This window comes from Schistocerca piceifrons, chromosome 5 (assembly GCF_021461385.2).
Source record: "Schistocerca piceifrons isolate TAMUIC-IGC-003096 chromosome 5, iqSchPice1.1, whole genome shotgun sequence".
Classification (NCBI taxonomy): domain Eukaryota; kingdom Metazoa; phylum Arthropoda; class Insecta; order Orthoptera; family Acrididae; genus Schistocerca; species Schistocerca piceifrons.
Window position 1 is genome coordinate 695,757,880 of NC_060142.1, and position 20,544 is coordinate 695,778,423.

A 20,544-nucleotide genomic window follows, 5' to 3' on the forward strand; every position below is an offset into this window, starting at 1 on the left:
AAACTGCATTGAGTTGTGCATTCAGGAAAATATGCACTCGTTTGAAAACTTCTCTTAAATGAACATTACGTCACTAGAACATCCATCTGAACACAGCCAATTGTGTACAGCATGTTGGGTTCACCACTAAAACTTAGAACGTCTCTGGCTCGCTAACTAAAATTGATAGAAATTTTGATATGTACACAGTTGATTTTAAATACACAGCAGCTACATAATAGAAAAAATTATTTTCTATTCAATAAATTATAACTCCTTGGTGTAACTTTCTAGATCATAAATAAAACAACTATGTTCATAACTCTGCCGGAAGATAGTTTACCTTTGTAAATCAATAATCAAATGTTTCAAATGGCTCTGAGCACTATGGGACTCAACTGCTGAGGTCATTAGTCCCCTAGAACTTAGAACTACTTAAACCTAACTAACCTAAGGACATCACACACATCCATGCCCGAAGCAGAATTCGAACCTGCGACCGTAGCGGTCGCGCGGGCCCAGACTGTAGCGCCTAGAACGGCTCGGCCACTCCGGCCGGCTGTAAATCAATAATCCTTTCGCTTATTATTTTATAAGTTACAGAGGAAAGCTTATATGAAATCAACTTTACGTGTTTCCCCCTCAATTTTAATTGCTTTCCGCATTAAAAGTTCATGTCTAACTGCCATAAGTGAAAACTGCCCATCCAGCCGTCGTCTTCAGCTGTCCAAAATAAAACAACATAAAACGACCTTGGTTCAATAGTTAAAATGTATAATTATTGTCGCCGGCCGAAGTGGCCGTGCGGTTAAAGGCGCTGCAGTCTCGAACCGCAAGACCGCTACGTTCGCAGGTTCGAATCCTGCCTCGGGCATGGATGTTTGTGATGTCCTTAGGTTAGTTAGGTTTAACTAGTTCTAAGTTCTAGGGGACTGATGACCTCAGCAGTTGAGTCCCTTAGTGCTCAGAGCCATTTGAACCATTTTTTATAATTATTGTCAATGAACAGTGTGTACTCTGTCCAAGATTTACTGTAACCGAATTTTTAGATATACTTTCAGACTTTCCCAATTAACTTCTGGAGTTTATCTTTGCTAGAGATGGAGTAAAATTTCGTCAGCAAAATGAAGGTGGTTCATGTATGTTCCAATTACACGTATTCGTTCTCCTTATTTCCAATTTAGCGATTTGAAAACTTCTTCTAGGACTTGCGACTTGTGAGATAACCTTTGCTGCTTTTCGATTGATACGAAAACGAGTACAACCTCTGTTATCTGTGACAACGTGTGGTTAAGCATCTCTGGACTCAACAATTAGTTTTACGGTTGCTTGCTTTAGAGCCGGATACATTCTGTACAATTTCATCAATAAAATTAAGGTGTTTTAGATATGTTCCATTAACACGTATTCGTTCTCCTTATTTCCAGTTTAGCCAGCATTGGGGTCGTTAATGTGAACTCTACAGATGTGGTCGGTCTCGAACACTCGGTCAGACAAATTATTCGAAAGAAATTGAAGCAGTGAACTGAATTTTACCGTCGCATGTCTGAAAAATACTGGGCAAGATTGGAACATTGGAACATTGATGTCAAGATTGGAACATTGATGAAAGTTGAAGTATTATTTGAATCTCGTGGCATGATTTTGTTACTATAATTCAATAACAACTTTCGTCTTACGAGGGTTGCCCAGAAAGTAATGGACAGCATTTTTTTTCTCAGCCGAAAACAATGCTACGACTGTATTACTTGAAGTCTAATGAGTGAGCTGGCCAAGTTTCCGTCACTTCCGACAGATAGCGTAGCTGCAGGACAGTTTCAAAATGGCGTCTGTAGATGATGTACGTTAAAAAAAAAAAGTGCCGTCATTGAAATTCTCACTGCACAGAAAGAAACTGTGGGGAATATTAACAAACGCTTGCGCAAAGTCTACGGAGCATCTGCTGTCGACAAAGTCCAGTTAGTCACTGGGCACGGAGGTGAGGTCATCAGAAGGCTTGACAGAGCTCCACGATTTCATCTACATCTACATGTACATGATAACTCTGCAATTCACATTTAAGTGCTTGGCAGAGGGTTCATTGAACCACAATCATACTATCTCTCTACCATTCCACTCCCGAACAGCGCGCGGGAAGAACGAACACCTAAACCTTTCTGTTCGAGCTCTGATTTCTCTTGTTTTATTTTGATGATCATTCCTACCGATGTAGATTGGGCTCAACAAAATATTTTCGCATTCGGAAGAGGAAGTTGGTGACTGAAATTTCGTAAATAGATCTCGCCGCGACGAAAAACGTCTTTGCTTTAATGACTTCCATCCCAACTCGCGTATCATATCTGCCACACTCTCTCCCCTATTAAGTGATAATACAAAACGAGCTGCCCTTTTTTGCACCCTTTCGATGTCCTCCGTCAATCCCACCTGGTAATGATCCCACACCGCGCACCAATATTCTAACAGAGGACGAACGAGTGTAGTGTAAGCTGTCTCTTTGGTGGACTTGTTGCATCTTCTAAGTGTCCTGCCAATGAAACGCAACCTTTGGCTCGCCTTCCCTACAATATAATCTATGTGGTCTTTCCAACTGAAGTTGTTCATAATTTTTACACCCAGGTACATAGTTGAATTGACAGCCATGAGAATTGTACTATTTATCGAGTAATCGAATTCCAACGGATTTCTTTTGGAACTCATGTGGATCACCTCATACTATTCGTTATTTAGCGTCAAGTGCCACCTGCCACACCATGCAGCAATCTTTTCAAAATCGCTTTGCAACTGATACTGGTCTTCGGATGACCTTACTAGACGGTAAATTACAGCATCATCTGCGAACAACCTAAGAGAACCGCTCAGATTGTCACCCAGGTCATTTACATAGATCAGGAACAGCAGAGGTCACAGGACGCTTCCCTGGGGAACACCTGATATCACTTCAGTTTTACTCGATGATTTGCCGTCTATTACTACGAACTGCGACCTTCCTGACAGGAAATCACGAATCCAGTCGCACAACTGAGACGATACCCCATAGGCCCGCAGCTTTATTAAAAGTCGCTTGTGAGGAACGGTGTCAAAAGCTTTCCGGAAATCTAGAAATGCGGAATCAACTTCAGATCCCCTGTCGATAGCGGCCATTCTTCGTGCGAATAAAGAGGGAGCTGCGTTGCACAAGAACGATGTTTTCTGATTTGCAGCGGTCGGTGGGACCACGGCAGCCACACTTGACATGTTGCAGTGAGCTGTCATTCGCGAGGACAGACGCTTTCGTGGAAGACGTTTTGAGGACGATGTGGAGGTGACTGGCTCCCCCACCAGGACAAGGACTGGCGCCGACAGGGCATACACGCCCTTGTTTCGCGCTGGAGGAAGGCCGTAGAACGGGATGGAGATTACGTGAGAGAATAGGGTGTGTAGGTAAAACACCATTCTTTTGTGTGTGTTCAATAAAGAATTGTTGAAGAAAAAAATGCGGTGCATTACTTTCTAAGCAACCCTCGTAACAGTGACACGTCAATCCATTATGATTAATGAACTCCACCCACTCGATTATCAAATAATACGAATGATGAAACAACCCATCATCGACAAGGAGATGAGCAATTGCCAACGAAGTGGGTCCTCACTAACTGCTGGGAACAGTGTGGCATGTGTGAAATCAACATTCCTTACACCTCTTTCAGTTATGAATTTTGCTCTGTCCAGATACAATTAATGACTGCTATGGCATTCTACATCTACATCTATATTTATACTCCGCAAGCAACCCAACGGTGGGTGGCGGAGGGCACTTTACGTGCTACTGTCATTACCTCCCTTTCCTGTTCCTGTCGCGTATGGTTCGCGGGAAGAACGACTGCCGGAAAGCCTCCGTGCGCGCTCGAATATCTCTAATTTTACATTCGTGATCTTCTCGGGAGGTATAAGTAGGGGGAAGCAATATATTCGATACCTCATCCAGAAACGCACCCTCTCGAAACCTGGACAGCAAGCTACACCGCGATGCAGAGCGCCTCTCTTGCAGAGTCTGCGACTTGAGTTTGTTAAACATCTCCGTAACGCTATCACGCTTACCAAATAACCCTGTGACGAAACGCGCCGCTCTTCTTTGGATCTTTTCTATCTCTTCTGTCAATCCGACCTGGTACGGATCCCACACTGATGAGCAATACTCAAGCATAGGTCGAATGAGTGTTTTGCAAGCCACCTCCTTTGTTGATGGACTACATTTTCTAAGGACTCTCCCAATGAATCTCAACCTGGTACTCGCCTTACAAACAATTAATTTTATATGATCATTCCACTTCAAATCGTTCCGCGCGCATACTCCCAGATATTTTACAGAAGTAACTGCTACCAGTGTTTGTTCCGCTATCACATAATCATACAATAAAGGATCCTTCTTTCTATGTATTCGCAATACATTTGTCTATGTTAAGGGTCAGTTGCCACTCCCTGCACCAAGTGGCTATCCGCTGCAGATCTTCCTGCATTTCGCTACAATTTTGTAATGCTGCATCTTCTCTTTATACAACAGCATCATCCGCGAAATGCCGAATGGAGCTTCCGACACTATCTACTAGGTCATTTATATATATTGTGAAAAGAAATGGTCCCATAACAGTCCCCTGTGGCACCCCAGAGGTTACTCTAACGTCTGTAGACGTCTCTCCATTGAGAACAACATGCTGCGTTCTGTTTGCTAAAAACTCTTCAATCCAGCCACACAGCTGGTCTGATATTCCGCAGGCTCTTACTTTGTTTATCAGGCGACAGTGCGGAACTGTATCGAACGCCTTCCGGAAGTCAAGGAAAATACCATCTACCTGGGAACCTGTATCTAATATTTTCTGGGTCTCATGAAGAAATAAAGCGAGTTGGGTCTCACACGATCGCTGTTTCCGGAATCCATGTTGATTCCTACAGAGTATATTCTGGGTTTCCAGAAACGACATGATACGCGAGCAAAAAACATGTTCTAAAATCCTACAACAGATCGACGTCAGAGATATAGGTCTATAGTTTTGCGCATCTGCTCGACGACCCTTCTTGGAGACTGGGACTACCTGTGCTCTTTTCCAATCATCTTTCAATGTTCCCATATAGGTAGACTCAAGGACTGTTGGTTCAAATGGCTCTGAGCACTATGGGACTTAACATCTTAGGTCATCAGTCCCCTAGAACTTAGAACTACTTAAACCTAACTCACCTAAGGACATCACACACATCCATGCCCGAGGCAGGATTCGAACCTGCGACCGTAGCAGTCCCGTGGTTCCGGACTGCAGCGCCTAGAACCGCATGACCACCGCGACCGGCCAAGGACTGCTGGTATAGATTAATAAAATAAAGATGAAAACAAGACATTTTCTGTCTTTAGTGGGAAACGACAACAAGTTTTGCAGCAAAATTCACTTGCCGCAACAAGTTGTCGAACAAGATCACAAGGGTACTGGTAGGTATAAAATGCAGGGAGCTGCTAATAATTTTCGTGAAAGCGGTGAATTAATTCGAACTCCTGTTTTGCATTGAGAGCAGCTTTGCCCTTTCTCAGCGCACACAGCTAATCAATATCATCTCCCTTCTATGGAACATGCGATCCGTAGAAAATAAGAACAACTTCTACCAAAGCACGCGAATGAGCGTCTCTATTTGTATCTACGCCACAGATCTTAATGCATTCAGTAATAGCGGCTCATGATTATCAGTCGGGTGGATCTGCTCGGGCGCACCTTCCCACGAAGCTCGTCCCCTGTTCCCCGAGGTTTATCACCTGGATTCATTGCCGCTAGTTAATTCCTACGAGATATCTGTTTTCTCTATGCGCAGGAGCAGCCGTGTGATAAGTTAGGTGCCTGCCCAACATCTGCTGACTAATAGCGACCATAATCCGAGGCGTGGTGTAACGCACTCGATGAAAGCAACTTATGAGCTGTCATTTATTGTGGACTCATCCTCTCGATCTGATTTCAGGGGGGGCAAGTGTGAAATGCAGAGCCACAATTAGACTGCTAGCCTTTCCGTTCTCCTACAGTTCAGATGCAAATTTCCCGTGGTATTTTTTTCCGGTGAGCTATCAATTTCAGGGGAAGAAAGATCATTTCAAGAGATAGATAATTTCATCGTGTAGCAGTATTTGTCATTGTGAACACATTCTACACTACTGGCCATTAAAGTTGCTACACCAAGAAGAAATGCAGATGATAAACGGGTATTCATTGGACAAATATATTATACTGGATCTGACATGTATTTACATTTTCACGCAATTTGGGTGCATGTATCCTGAGAAATCAGTACCCAGAACAACCACGTCTGGCCGTAATATGGGCCTTGATACGCGTGGGCATCGAGTCAAACAGAGCTTGGGTAGCGTGTACAGGTACAGCTGCCCATGCAGCTTCAACAAGATACCACACTTCATCAAGAGTAGTGACTGGCGTCTTGTGACGAGCCAGTTCCTCGGCCACCATTGACCAGAGGTTTTCAGTTGGTGAGAGCTCTGGAGAATGTGCTGGCCAAGGCAGCATTCGAACATTTTCTGTATCCAGAAAGGCCCGTACAGGACCTGCAACATTCGGTCGTGCATTATCCTGCTGAAATGTAGGGTATCACAGGGATGAAATGAAGGGTAGAGTCACGGGTCGTAACACATCTGAAATCTAGCGTCCACTCTTCAAAGTGCCGTCAATACGAACAAGAGGTGACCGAGACGTGTAACCAATGGCACCCCATCCCATCACGCTGGGTGATATGCCAGTATGGCGATGACGAATACACGCTTCCAGTGTGCATTCACCGCGATGTCGCCAAACACGGATGCGACCATTATGATGCTGTAAACAGAACCTGGATTCATCCGAAAAAGGACGTTTTGCCATTCGTGCACCCAGGGTCGTCTTTGAGTACACCATCGCAGGCGCTCCTGTCTCTGATGCAGCGTCAAGGGTAACCGCAGCCATGGTCTCCGAGCTGATAGTCGATGCTGCTGCAAACGTCGTTGAACTGTTCGTGCAGATGCGATAGGCTACAATCCGACCTGTATCAAAGTCGGAATTGTGATGGTACGCATTTCTCCTCCGTACACGAGGCATCACAACAACGTTTCACCAGGCAACGCCGATCATCTGCTATTTACACTCCTGGAAATTGAAATAAGAACACCGTGAATTCATTGTCCCAGGAAGGGGAAACTTTATTGACACATTCCTGGGGTCAGATACATCACATGATCACACTGACAGAACCACAGGCACATAGACACAGGCAACAGAGCATGCACAATGTCGGCACTAGTACAGTGTATATCCACCTTTCGCAGCAATGCAGGCTGCTATTCTCCCATGGAGACGATCGTAGAGATGCTGGATGTAGTCCTGTGGAACGGGTTGCCATGCCATTTCCACCTGGCGCCTCAGTTGGACCAGCGTTCGTGCTGGACGTGCAGACCGCGTGAGACGACGCTTCATCCAGTCCCAAACATGCTCAATGGGGGACAGATCCGGAGATCTTGCTGGCCAGGGTAGTTGACTTACACCTTCTAGAGCACGTTGGGTTGCACGGGATACATGCGGACGTCCATTGTCCTGTTGGAACAGCAAGTTCCCTTGCCGGTCTAGGAATGGTAGAACGATGGGTTCGATGACGGTTTGGATGTACCGTGCACTATTCAGTGTCCCCTCGACGATCACCAGTGGTGTACGGCCAGTGTAGGAGATCGCTCCCCACACCATGATGCCGGGTGTTGGCCCTGTGTGCCTCGGTCGTATGCAGTCCTGATTGTGGCGCTCACCTGCACGGCGTCAAGCACGCATACGACCATCATTGGCACCAAGGCAGAAGCGACTCTCATCGCTGAAGACGACACGTCTCCATTCGTCCCTCCATTCACGCCTGTCGCGACACCACTGGAGGCGGGCTGCACGATGTTGGGGCGTGAGCGGAAGACGGCCTAACGGTGTGCGGGACCGTAGCCCAGCTTCATGGAGACGGTTGCGAATGGTCCTCGCCGATACCCCAGGAGCAACAGTGTCCCTAATTTGCTGGGAAGTGGCGGTGCGGTCCCCTACGGCACTGCGTAGGATCCTACGGTCTTGGCGTGCATCCGTGCGTCGCTGCGGTCCGGTCCCAGGTCGACGGGCACGTGCACCTTCCGCCGACCACTGGCGACAACATCGATGTACTGTGGAGACCTCACGCCCCACGTGTTGAGCAATTCGGCGGTACGTCCACCCGGCCTCCCGCATGCCCACTATACGCCCTCGCTCAAAGTCCGTCAACTGCACATACGGGTCACGTCCACGCTGTCGCGGCATGCTACCAGTGTTAAAGACTGCGATGGAGCTCCGTATGCCACGGCAAACTGGCTGACACTGACGGCGGCGGTGCACAAATGCTGCGCAGCTAGCGCCATTCGACGGCCAACACCGCGGTTCCTGGTGTGTCCGTTGTGCCGTGCGTGTGATCATTGCTTGTGCAGCCCTCTCGCAGTGTCCGGAGCAAGTATGGTGGGTCTGACACACCGGTGTCAATGTGTTCTTTTTTCCATTTCCAGGAGTGTATGTATGAGAAATCGATTGGAAACTTTCCTCATGTCAGCACTTCGTAGGTGTCGCCAACGGCGCCAACCTTGTGTGAATGCTCTGAAAAGCTAACCATTTGCATATCACAGCATCTTCTTCCTGTAGATTAAATTTCGCGTCTGTAGCACCTCATCTTCGTGGTGTAGCAATTTTAATGGCCAGGAGTGTAATTTAGCTATGGTGCGTTTCGAGAATTGGTTCGTCCATGCAGAGCAAGTAGAAGACTTTTTGTAACTTGCAAAAGGTCTCCGGAGGCACCGCTGGTCTACTCAAACTACGCCATTACCCATCTCTTACATTTCATTCTTTTCTATTAGTTCTGCGAAGAAACGTACTCGATTGCATACAGCGTACGTCTTCTCTCCTGTCGAATTACTATTACACTATATGTCAAAAGTAATCGGGCACCTACTCTAAGATACGAACCGGCCTTGAAGGCCAAACGGTACCGGCTGACCGCCATATCGTCCTCAGGCAACAGGCGTCACTGGATGCGGATATGGTGGGGTGTATAGCAAGCACACCGCCCTCCCGGTTGTTGCCTGTTTTCTTGATCGGAGCCGCTACTTCTCAGTCAAGTAGCTCATCAGTTGGCCTAACAAGGGCTGTGTGCACCCCATTTGCCAACAGCGTTCGGCAGACTTGGACAGTCACCCACCCATGTGCTATCCAAGCCCGACAGCACTTAACTGCCTTGATCTGACGGGAACCCGTGTTACTACTGCGGCAAGACCGTTTGCATGGGTACACCTACTAGTGGACAGTAGCCGGTCACTGCGGCCGAGCGGTTCTAGGCGCTTCAGTCCGGAACCACGCGGCTGCTACGGTCGCATGTTCGAATCCTGCCTCGGGCATGGATGTGTGTGATGTCTTTAGGTTAGTTAGGTTTAACTAGTTCTAAGTCTAGTGGACTGATGACCTGAGATATTAAGTCCCATAATGCTTAGAGCCATTTGAACCATTTTTAGTGGACAGTAATGTAGGATGTGTTCACGCTTCGCCGTTATGGTGGCTTCAATTCTGCTGGGGACAGGTTCAACGAGGTGTGAGAATGTCTGTGGAGGAATGGTAGCCCATTATTTCCCAACAGCCAACACCAGAGATGATAATGATGTTGGGCGCTGGGGTCTGGAGCAAAGTCGACATTCCAATTCAATCCAAAGGTGTTCCATTGCATTCAGATCGCGACTCTGGGCAGGCCGGTCCATTTCAGGAATGTTGTTGTCCATAGACCATTGTCTCACAGATGCTGCTTCATATAGGGTGAACTGTCATACTGATTCAATCAATGGAGGCATGAATTTAAAAAAAAAAACTTCAGCCAAATTGTTTGCTAGACTGTTGATGATATGTTTCGTTTCCAGCATATGTTGTGCAATGACTGATTTTTCGACGTGGTTCAGCCTGAGCATTTACGTGTTCTTGAAAACGGGTTTTGAAGTTTCTGCCTGTTTTCCCTACATAATAGGTAGGACAACTGGGTCGTTATACTTTGTACACTCCGCTGTTGTGTGTCTGTGTATTGGGTTTTATGTTATGTTTGGTGTTGTAACAAGTATTCCCCGTTGGCAGCGTTCACGAATTTATAATTTTTTTCTTTAGATGAAATGTCAGCGTGCCTGAGTAGCGAAGTTTGGGCTACCTGCTATTTTGTCCAGTCTGAAAAGGCGCCGATAGCTGCAAAACCTTTCCGCTGCGCAAAAATCGCTTATATATAAATTACAGCCGTATTTACTGATCCAGTCATTTCCTCTTACCTATGCATCACTAACGTTGCTGGAGAAACTAGTACGTTGCTTCCAAAATAAAGTTTCTCTCTGCAGCGGTTTTTGCGCTGATTTGAAACCTCACATCAAACCGGAACGAGACTCGAAGCTGGGACATTTGCCTAACAAGGACAACTGATCTATCGACTGAGCTATCCAAGCACGGCTCATTACCCGCCCTCACACCTTTACTTCCGCCACTACTTGGTATCCCACTCTCCAAACTTCACAGAAATTCTCCTGCGTGGTTTGCGGGACTAGCACCTCTGGAAGAAAGTATATTGCCGAGCCACGGCTTAGCCACAGCCTGGGTTTGACTCCCAATCCGCTACAAAGTTCTAATGTGCCAGGAAATTTCAAATCGTTGAATAAGTATCGTTTAACTTTTGAAATGTTGAGTGAGTTAAATTCCAAACCTGTCGCCGTGTCTTATGGAGTGAGCGTGTGTGACACCTTCGGCAGGTGATCCATCCATTAGATGATGACGTGAAGCTCAGCACCTTTGATGTTGTTCGAAAGCGTAGACCCTCAGCCAGCACCGGTTTCAGCTTTTCGTTCCATCTTTATTGTCGTTAACAACACAGAAAACGACCCTCGGCGCATTTCCGGACCGACAATGCCGCATGACATTTGCATTTACAGTGCACACGCTTTTTCTTGGCGGAGTTAAGAGGGGAGCGGGAAGAGGGTTGCGTGGAAGCAAACCCCGATGGGAAGATGGGGGAGGTAGACGTCGGGAAGGACTAGGAAACCCCTCCGCTCTTACCCTTGGCGTCAACATCTACTGAAGAGCCAAAGAAACTGGTACACCTGCCAAATATCGCGTAGGGCCCCCGCGAGCACGCAGAAGTGCCGCAACACGCCATAGCGTGGACTCGACTAATGTCTGGATGTAGCGCTGGACGGAATTGACACCATGAACCCTGCAGGGCTGTCTATAAATAGAGGGATGGAGATCTCTTCTTCACAGCAAGTTGCAAGGAATGCCAGATATCCTCAATAATATACATCTCTGGGTAAACCGCAATCGCGATAGGCTACAATCCATGGAGGTAAGAATAAGGGGAGATGGCGCTACGTATCCCAGCCGTACTACGTTTTGAAGCCATGGGGGCGTGGCTCGCTGCCATGACACTCTGACCAAAACATTGCCAGTGTGCTATAGCGCTGCGTGTATTACAGTCGCTAATTGCACCATATACGCATGTAACGTCATCAGATTGGTTGTTTCAAAGTTTTTGTTTAAAATAAAATCTCGTAAAGACGAAATTCCTCGTTTCTTCTGATTAAAAATAGTTTTTAATGTAATATTACGAATAGCTAGCTTTCAATGTAAACGATACAATTTTGTTAATTCAGTAATAAACGCGTATCACCAACTAAATAATAGAGACTGAAAACTAAGTTAGCTATACCCTCCCTCCAAAACCCCATAAATACATCTTGTTTGTAATACGTACTGGGACATTTCAGTTACGTTACACTACTGGAAAACACTGTTCATTACCACCAAAATTTACTGAAATACGGTACATAGAATGGCAAATCTACACAGTGTCCTGTTTAGGCCAGTTAATGTAGTGTTAGCTTTTAATTTGGTACATGATGAAGACAAAGTGAGTTACTCAACACTTCGATTATCGACGATACGTACGTATTATACTGAAACGTGTACTTGAAAACTAAGAATTTAATTCTTTGAATTAACATACCTTTTGCAAATGTTTTGGTTGTGTAGGGAAAACTGATGGTACAGCATTTTCTCGGAGCCTTACTGTTGAAAGGGAAGTTCGGTCTATGTCCTCTTCTCGGAAATGCTGAGAACATATAGTGCTCCATTTAGACGCACGCCAATTCTTCCTCCTCACGGCATTCTCCCACACAGCTTTCCGACTTTCATTTTTAGGAAATCTAAAATCATACAGGAGAAAAACACGCTATAGTACAAGTACCGATGTAGCACACGTTCATTCACAATGAAGTTGTAAAATCACACTTAACGAGACAACTTACTCATGAAATGTTATTCCCTTCGATTTCGCATCACAATCAGAACGATTCGTACATCCGAACATCACACAAGTCACCATAATAGCGCAAAATCCTTCCAAAAGCGAGTGACAAGCCTATGCACACAAGCTTACAGCAGCAATGTTTTGGTCGGATTGAGATGGCTACCCTCGGCTTCACATAGCTTCACAACTGTGACGTCACGGCGTCTCCCTCTATTCTTACCTCCATGCTACAATCGGACCTTTATCAAAGTCGGAAACGTGATGGTACGCATTTCTCCTCCTTACACGAGGCATCACAACAACGTTTCACCAGGCAACGGCGGTCAACTGCTGTTTGCGTATGAGAAATCAGTTGGAAACTTTCCTCATCTCAGCATGTTGTAGGTGTCGCCACCGGCGCCAACCTTGTGTGAATGTTCTGAAAAGCTAATCATTTGCATATCACGCCATCTTCTTCCTGTCGGTTACATTTCACGTCTGTAGCACGTCATCTTCGTGGTGTAGCAGTTTTAATGGCCAGTAGTGTATGTTGCATCATGTACTGCGAGAGAACAGTCTGTTAATCTGTACATAAAGTGATGCTTTCATAGTCAACGACAGTTGTAAATTATCAAGCAATCCTGTGGCAAAGAACTGCGTTAAAGTTAAGTAAATCATTTATTCAGCCACGCAATAAAGTGGACTAGTATTTCATAAGTTAAATTCCTATGTGCCACCTTAGCGAGCAATCAAAGAAACCACAGTTACGCCCGGACAAACGTAGCTTCGTATGGTCACATCACGTACTGACTCTTACATGACCGACTTTGACATTAATTCTCATCTACATTTACATCTAGTAGCTGGGTCCATTCAGAAATGCACCTATGAAGTAGAACTCCAAGTAAAACTGACTTCAACTTGTTTTTTTTTCCTTAAATGTTTCAATTATATGTCACTACGTAAGGCATTTAGTCAGATATGACTATGGCTGTTACATCACTCAGTTTAGTTCAAAAAAATTTAAAAAAGAAAAACTTGACACAACTGAGAAAAGTGACAACAGCATATGCAACTAGGATAGTGCTATTGCAGGGAAATGAATTAGCGAGCAATGTCCTGCTCCGATTTGAGAAGGGCAGGGAAGGAAATCAAGTGATTAAAATTACCTTCATTAAACAAATTACATAAGAAAGAATTAAACTACCACCTTTAGTATCAAAAACTAATGTGCATCATACTCCTTCTGAGACGAACCATTCTATAATTTGCCTCAAACAATGTAAAGTAACCGCGTAACGCCTATATCTGGATGGTCGGGCAAGGATTTGTAACCCGATTACCCGTTAAGTGTCTTACTGGTGTGTCATCTCGCTAGGCAGTGCTATTTGAAACAGTTTTGCTTCACCGCAATACATGACTGCGAGCGCACAAGATCATTCTGGGCCCAAATTCTCCACTTTCATCGTTTCAGAACTAGAGAAACAAGAAGCCTCAGTGATTCATGCTACAAGCATTTCTTAAAAAGATAAGCTTTCTGTTCAGAATATCAAGAACGGTTGGAATAACGTAAGTTGGTGAAGTTTGTGTTTGCGAAAGTTATTCAAAAGGCTGTGTATGTAAGGGTAATTGACCATTTTATATCACACGATTTGCTATCAGATGTACAGTTCGGCTTTAGAAGTCGTTTAACAACTAAAAATGCTAAATTCTCTTTTCTCTGTGTGTACTGGATGGTCTAAACAAAAGGTTTCGAACGCTTGGCACATTTTTTTATTTAACTAAGGCATTTGATTGTGTTGATCACAAAATATTGCTCCAGAAGTTGGACCATTATGGAATACGGGGAGTAGCTCACAATTGGTTCGCCTCTAACTTTAGCAACAGGCAGCAAAAGGTCATTATTCACAATGTTGATAACGGCTGTGATGTGGGGTCTGAGTGTGGTACTTTTAAGTGAGAGGTGCCCCAGGGATCAGTGTTGGGGCCACTCCTGTTCCTTATTTATATAAATGATATGCCCTCTAGCATTACGGGTAGCTCTAAAATATTTCTATTTGCTGTTAACACTAGCCTGGTAGTAAAGGATGTTGTGTGCAACATTGGCTCGGTTTCAAATAATGCAGTTCATGGCTTGTAGAAAATAAACTAACGCTATATCATAGTACGACTCAGTTTTTAGAGTTTCTAACACACAGTTCAAGAAAACCTGACGTTTCAGTTTCACAGAACTGGCATATGATTAGTGAAACTGAACAGTTCAGATTTCTAGGCGTTCAGATAGATAGAAAGCTGTCGTGGAAAGCCCATGTTCAGGATCTTGTTCAAAGACTTAATACTCCCATTTTTAGTATTCGAACGGTATCAGAAGTGAGTGATCGTTTGAAACGAAAATCAGTCTCTCTGCTTATTCTCATTCGCTTATGTCGAATGGTATATTTTGGGGTAACTCTTCCCATTCTAAAAGGATAGTTTTGGCTCAGAAACGAGTGGTTCGGGCAATAGGTGATGTAAGTTCAAGAACCTCTTGTCGACCCCTGTTCGCGAGTCTGGGTATTTTGACATTGGCTTCTCAGTATATATATATATTCCTTACTGTCATTTATTGTTAACGATATTAGCTTATTCCCAAGAATAAGCAGCTTTCACTCGGTTCATACTCGGCAGAAATCAAACCTGCATTTGGATCGAACTTCGTTAACTCTTGTGCAAAAAGGTGTGCAGTATCCTGCTGCATGTATTTTCAGTAAGCTACCACTCGAATTCAAATATCTTAGCAGTAATCCACGCGCTTTCAAATCGAATCTGAAGAGTTTCCTCATGGGTCACTCCTTCTATTGTATCGAGGAGTTCCTTGAAAAATTAAGCTGATTCTTATTGTGTTGTAGATCGCGTTTACTTAAACTTACGGACTGACTTTTTTCGGCTTCATGAACATTTATTTTTATCTGTTATTACTTTTATGTCGTAATTTGGTGTACTGGCACGTTCCATGACCTCGGAGATTTGCTCCTCAATTTGGTCCTACGGAACTTGACGTGTAAATAAATAAATTAGAAAGGACGTCAAAGGTAGTCTGTGATGCTGATGGAGGGTGAAAGTATGTGCAAATTAATGCGAAGAGCAAAGGAAGTTTATTTCGTAAAATCCTTTTTACACGGCGGCGCCCTTGCTGCAAAGCCAGACCAAGCCCCTTACAGCGGAGGTTGGGAACTCTCCCAAGTTCGAACCTTTCTAATTAGCGAGTGTTCTTTTTGAGATTTTAATTAGAAACGGAACAGTTAAAAAGGAGAGCGAGGTAGCCGGCGCCTCGGTGGGGCGTTCCTTCCCCGACAGCGCTGATGGACGATCCGGATAGCGATGCAGCGAAATCCCAGGGGAGAGCTGTTGGGGCGACATTAGCGCCGCCACCCGGCCCGTCGCGAAACAAAGTTGGCGCCCTCCCCTCCCCGCCCCTGCCCAGACTGCACCTCCAGAGAGCAGGGGGAGAGAAATCCCGGATTCCTCCCCGCGAGCGCAGACAAGGGCGCTAACCGAACCGGCGGATGCGTCCCTGGCCACACCGGTGCCCCCTTCCTTTATTTCTTTCCTCTCCGTTTTAGTTCCTTTTTGCAGTACCCGCTTTCTCAGTCGGGAAGCCCTGCGCGCGCTTCACGACGGCACCTCCGAGGATCTTTTTCTTTTCTCTCTTTCCGAAGAAGAAGTTGTCAAGCCACGAGCACGGTCAGCGGGCTGGAAAACTAACCCAGGGTAATGAAGCGACGCCGAAAATGGCGGCTCCCCGCTCGTAGGGGGCGCCGAGGGCGTCGGTCCGGATAAGGAAAGACGGCGGGAGGACGCCTTAAAACCTCGGCGTCGCCACCATGCCCGTCCAAGGCCAAGTACGGATTCTAAAGTACGGAACAGTGGTGCCTTCTGTTGACTAGTCTAAGGAAACGTGATACGACCAGTCCTTTTTCAAATACGCCATGTGCCAAAAAACCTGCTTGGGATAATCTGTCACTGTTCCTCTCTCATAAATGAATGTCTTACTGCTTGTTTCTGATCACAGGCTTATGGTGACATTTACTCATGACTTGTTGTTGTTGTGGTCTTCAGTCCCGATACTGGTTTGATGCAGCTCTCCATGCTACTCTATCCTGTGCAAGCTTCTTCATCTCCTAGTACCTACTGCAACCTACATCATTCTGAATATGCTTAGTGTATTCATCTCTTGGTCTCCCTCTATGAGTTTTACCCTCCACGCTGCCTTCCAGTACTAAATTGGTGTTTCCTTGATGCCTCAGAACATGTCCTACCAACCTATCCCTTCTTCTAGTCGAGTTGTGCCACAAACTTCTCTTCTTCCCAATCCTATTCAATACCTCCTCATTAGTTATGTGATCTACCCATCTAATCTTCAGCATTCTTCTGTAACACCACATTTCGAAAGCTTCTATTCTCTTCTTGTCCATGTTTCACTTCCATACATGGCTACATCCCACACAAATACTTTCAGAAACGACTTCCTGACACTTAAATCAATACTCGATGTTAACAAATTTCTCTTCTTCAGAAACGCTTTCCTTGCCATTTCCAGTCCACATTTTATATCCTCTCTACTTCGACCATCATCAGTTATTTTGCTTCCCAAATAGCAAAACTCCTTTACTACTTTAAGTGTGTCCTTTCCTAATCTAATTCCCTCAGCATCACCCGACTTAATTCGACTACATTCCATTATCTTCGTTTTGCTTTTGTTTATGTTCATCTTATATCCTCCTTTCAAGACACTATCCATTCCGTTCAACTGTTCTTCCAAGCCCTTTGCTGTATCTGACAGAATTAGAATGTCATCGGCGAACCCAAAGTTTTTATTTCTTCTTCATGAATTTTAATACCTACTCCGAATTTTTCTTTTGTTTCCTTTACTGCTTGCTCAATGTACAGATTGAATAGCATCGGGGAGAGGCTACAGCCCTGTCTCACTTCCTTCCCAACCACTGCTTCCCTCTCATGTCCCTCGACTCTTATAACTGCCATCTGCTTTCTGTACAAATTGTAAATAGCCTTTCGCTCCCTGTATTTTACCCCTGCCACCTTCAGAATTTGAAAGAGAGTATACCAGTCAACATTGTCAAAAACTTTCTCTAAGTCTACAAATGCTAGAAACGTAGGTTTGCCTTTCCTTAATCTTTCTTCTAAGATAAGTCGTATGGTTAGTATTGCCTCACGTGTTCCAACATTTCTACGGACTGACTAGGGCGTTAAAATGATTATGAGTCCTGCCTGTCATGAGTTTCCTCTATTATGAGACGGTTACTGACTTCTTGTGTTTGGTTAGTCGATGGTTGACAGTTATTTACTACTTACTTCTAACAAACTTTTGTCTTTTTCTTTTTTTTTGTAGAATAATGCAGCAATTCTCAGTGCATCGCGAGTGGTACTCATAACACCTCTCAGAAAAGAAAGCTAACCATCGACATTGAGCGTAGATACTTGTTACAAAACATGCATCCTCTGTAACATCCCTATAGGTCCATTCAAAATCAACCAAGTTTAAAATGTGTCCTGTGTTTACTGCCTGTAATTCACTTGACTGCTGGACTCGTTATTTCTGAAATGACAGAAATTCAAAAACTTCACACTGCGAATGCTTTGTGTCTGACCACTGCCGTCAATAATAATAATGATATGATACTTTATAGCTTCTACAGCAGTGTAGTAGCCATTTCATAGTTACTATTGTGTTTTCAGTTAAAGCGTTTATTCTTGCAAAGCGAGGAGTGAAGCAATTTCTGGTCTATTGTTTAGTCTACGTTAAAAAAAATAGGAAAAAAAAATTCTCAGTAGGCATTTCCATGAGACATTATGAGACATATAGACTTTTAAGCGTATGTGATGCATATGCCCATATTTTAATTGTTTTAATGGCATAGATGCATGGTGAAAAATACAACATATGTGTGTAGCGGGTGGACTGTGTGGGGAAGACTTAATTCATTCGTTTCACACGCTGTAACCTTCACCACACTGCGATAAGCGTTAATGCTAGTCTTTAAAAATTTTAATAATTGTTAACTTGTAATCAGTATCACAGTCTCATCAAACAGCGATATTTTGAAGTGATCGTAATACAATTCAACCTTTTTCTTTTAACCCTCAATAAATTTCAATTTACCCCCCAGTACGTAATTACTCCCAGGTTGGGAATCACTGCTCTGTATCAACGCTTGCGTGCTGATGGTTCAAATGGCTCTGAGCACTATGGGACTTGACATCTGTGGTCATCAGTCCCCTAGAACTTAGAACTACTTAAACCTAACTAACCTAAGGACATCACACACATCCAAGCCCGAGGCAGGATTCGAACCTGCGACCGTAGCGGCCACGCGGTTCCAGACTGAAGCGCCTAGAACCGCACGGCCACACAGGCCGGCGGCAGCGTGCTGATCTGCTGTCGAGAATCACCCCTACTCTGGCTGATATAAGATTGCGTTGGTATGGCACATGGAGCCTGAGGCTTGCCTTCACTCTCAGGATGTTCCTTCACCATGTGAGGCAGTCCATAGTTACGATGTGGTATTTCACAGCAGCTTGTCATTCTTACGTTGTACCCCTGGAGGCGTAATTTCGGTTGTGGGCGACGGCGGGTGGTGGGGTGGGGGGTGGGGGGAGATCTCTTCCATCTCCTTTTCGTGAACGTGAATCACTGCATCTTGTCACCATTCGGAGTTAAGCGCCATCTATTGGCCCATGGATAACACGTTTTGCAGCTCCTCGTTGCCAAAGCTCTGCTGCTACTGCTGACGGAGAACACCGTGTCATCAGCGTATTTTGCCGTGTGCATCCTTCGTTCTGTTGGCGTGTCAGCCCTGTGCAGGTTGTACAATATGGGCCCTATGAAGGATTCTTGTGGGACTCCGGCTGGGGTGTGGCTTTTCGTGAAGTGAGCGTTGTCAAGCTTCTGCTCGATAGCAACCTTTTTATAAGTTTCACGATGGGCTCTGTACATAGTTAACGTAGTAGCGATGATGCCAGACCGTATCAAAAGCTTTTGCTACGTATAGTGACAGAATTCCACTGTAGCCTCTGAAGTTGAGTGCTCGTGTGGAGGCAAAAAAGTTTTAAATATCACCTCGAAAAAATCAAGTTGCGACCATGAAACTGGATGATGGCCTCATTCTCTACATAATCAACCCTCACTGTGACACATTTTTATCGATGATGGACGACCTGCGGAGACCTCGGTTGTAAAATGTATTTTAGTCATTCATGAAGCGCTGCATGTCACCTCATCGTCATTCTGGAAAGGTTTGCCACGCAGTGGTTTCTTCCTGTAACGACAAAGGCAGAAGTCACTGATGACATGTCAGGAGAATAAATGAGATGAGGATAAATTTGATAGGGAAAGGAAGTGGCATGTATACCTAACTGTGTTCTGAGGAGAATGAGCTGAGGCATTGTCGTTGAATAAAAACACCCCCTGGAAAGCTTCCCAGTTACCTCGTCAGAAGTTTTTAATCGTATTTTCTGCTGTATAATATGTTAAAACCACAACATGGCAGTCCGAAAAAACGCCCCACAATACCTTAGTTGATGACGGTTGGGTCTTCGCCTTTTTCGGCGGTAGTGAACTCCTGTATTTCCGCGCCTAGCTTTGCTCATGTGGCTATTGGGTCATAGTGATCCACCCAGCATTCGTCCGTGGTGTGTAGCTGGCTAAAGACGCTATCCGGACTGCCGTGACACAGTTACAACATTTCCGCTACTGCGTTGGATCGGTGAGCCTTTTGAACCGGTGTCAGCAGTCTCGGAACCTAGTAGGTCGCGACCTTTGCCGTCTTGAAAACGTCTTGCGAGATGTAGAGTTCGATTCTTTAAAGAAACGAGCATGGTAGTTTTACTGGCGGTAAAGATTAATAAGACACTTAGAACGATAGAGGAGTTTTGCTATTTGGGCAGCAAAATAACTAATGATAGCCGAGTTAGATAGGATGTAAAATGTAGACTGGCAATATTATGAAAAACGTTTCTGAGGAAGAAAAATTTGTTAACATCGAATATTCGCTGATCGGACACAACATCATGACCGCCTGTCTAGTAGCCGGTATGTCCATCTTTGGCACGGAGAACAGCGGCGTGGCGCGGAAGCAATGAGGCCTTGATAGGTCGCTGGAGGGCGTTGGTACCACATCTGCACACAGAAGTCACATAATTCCCTTAAATTCCGTGTAGGAG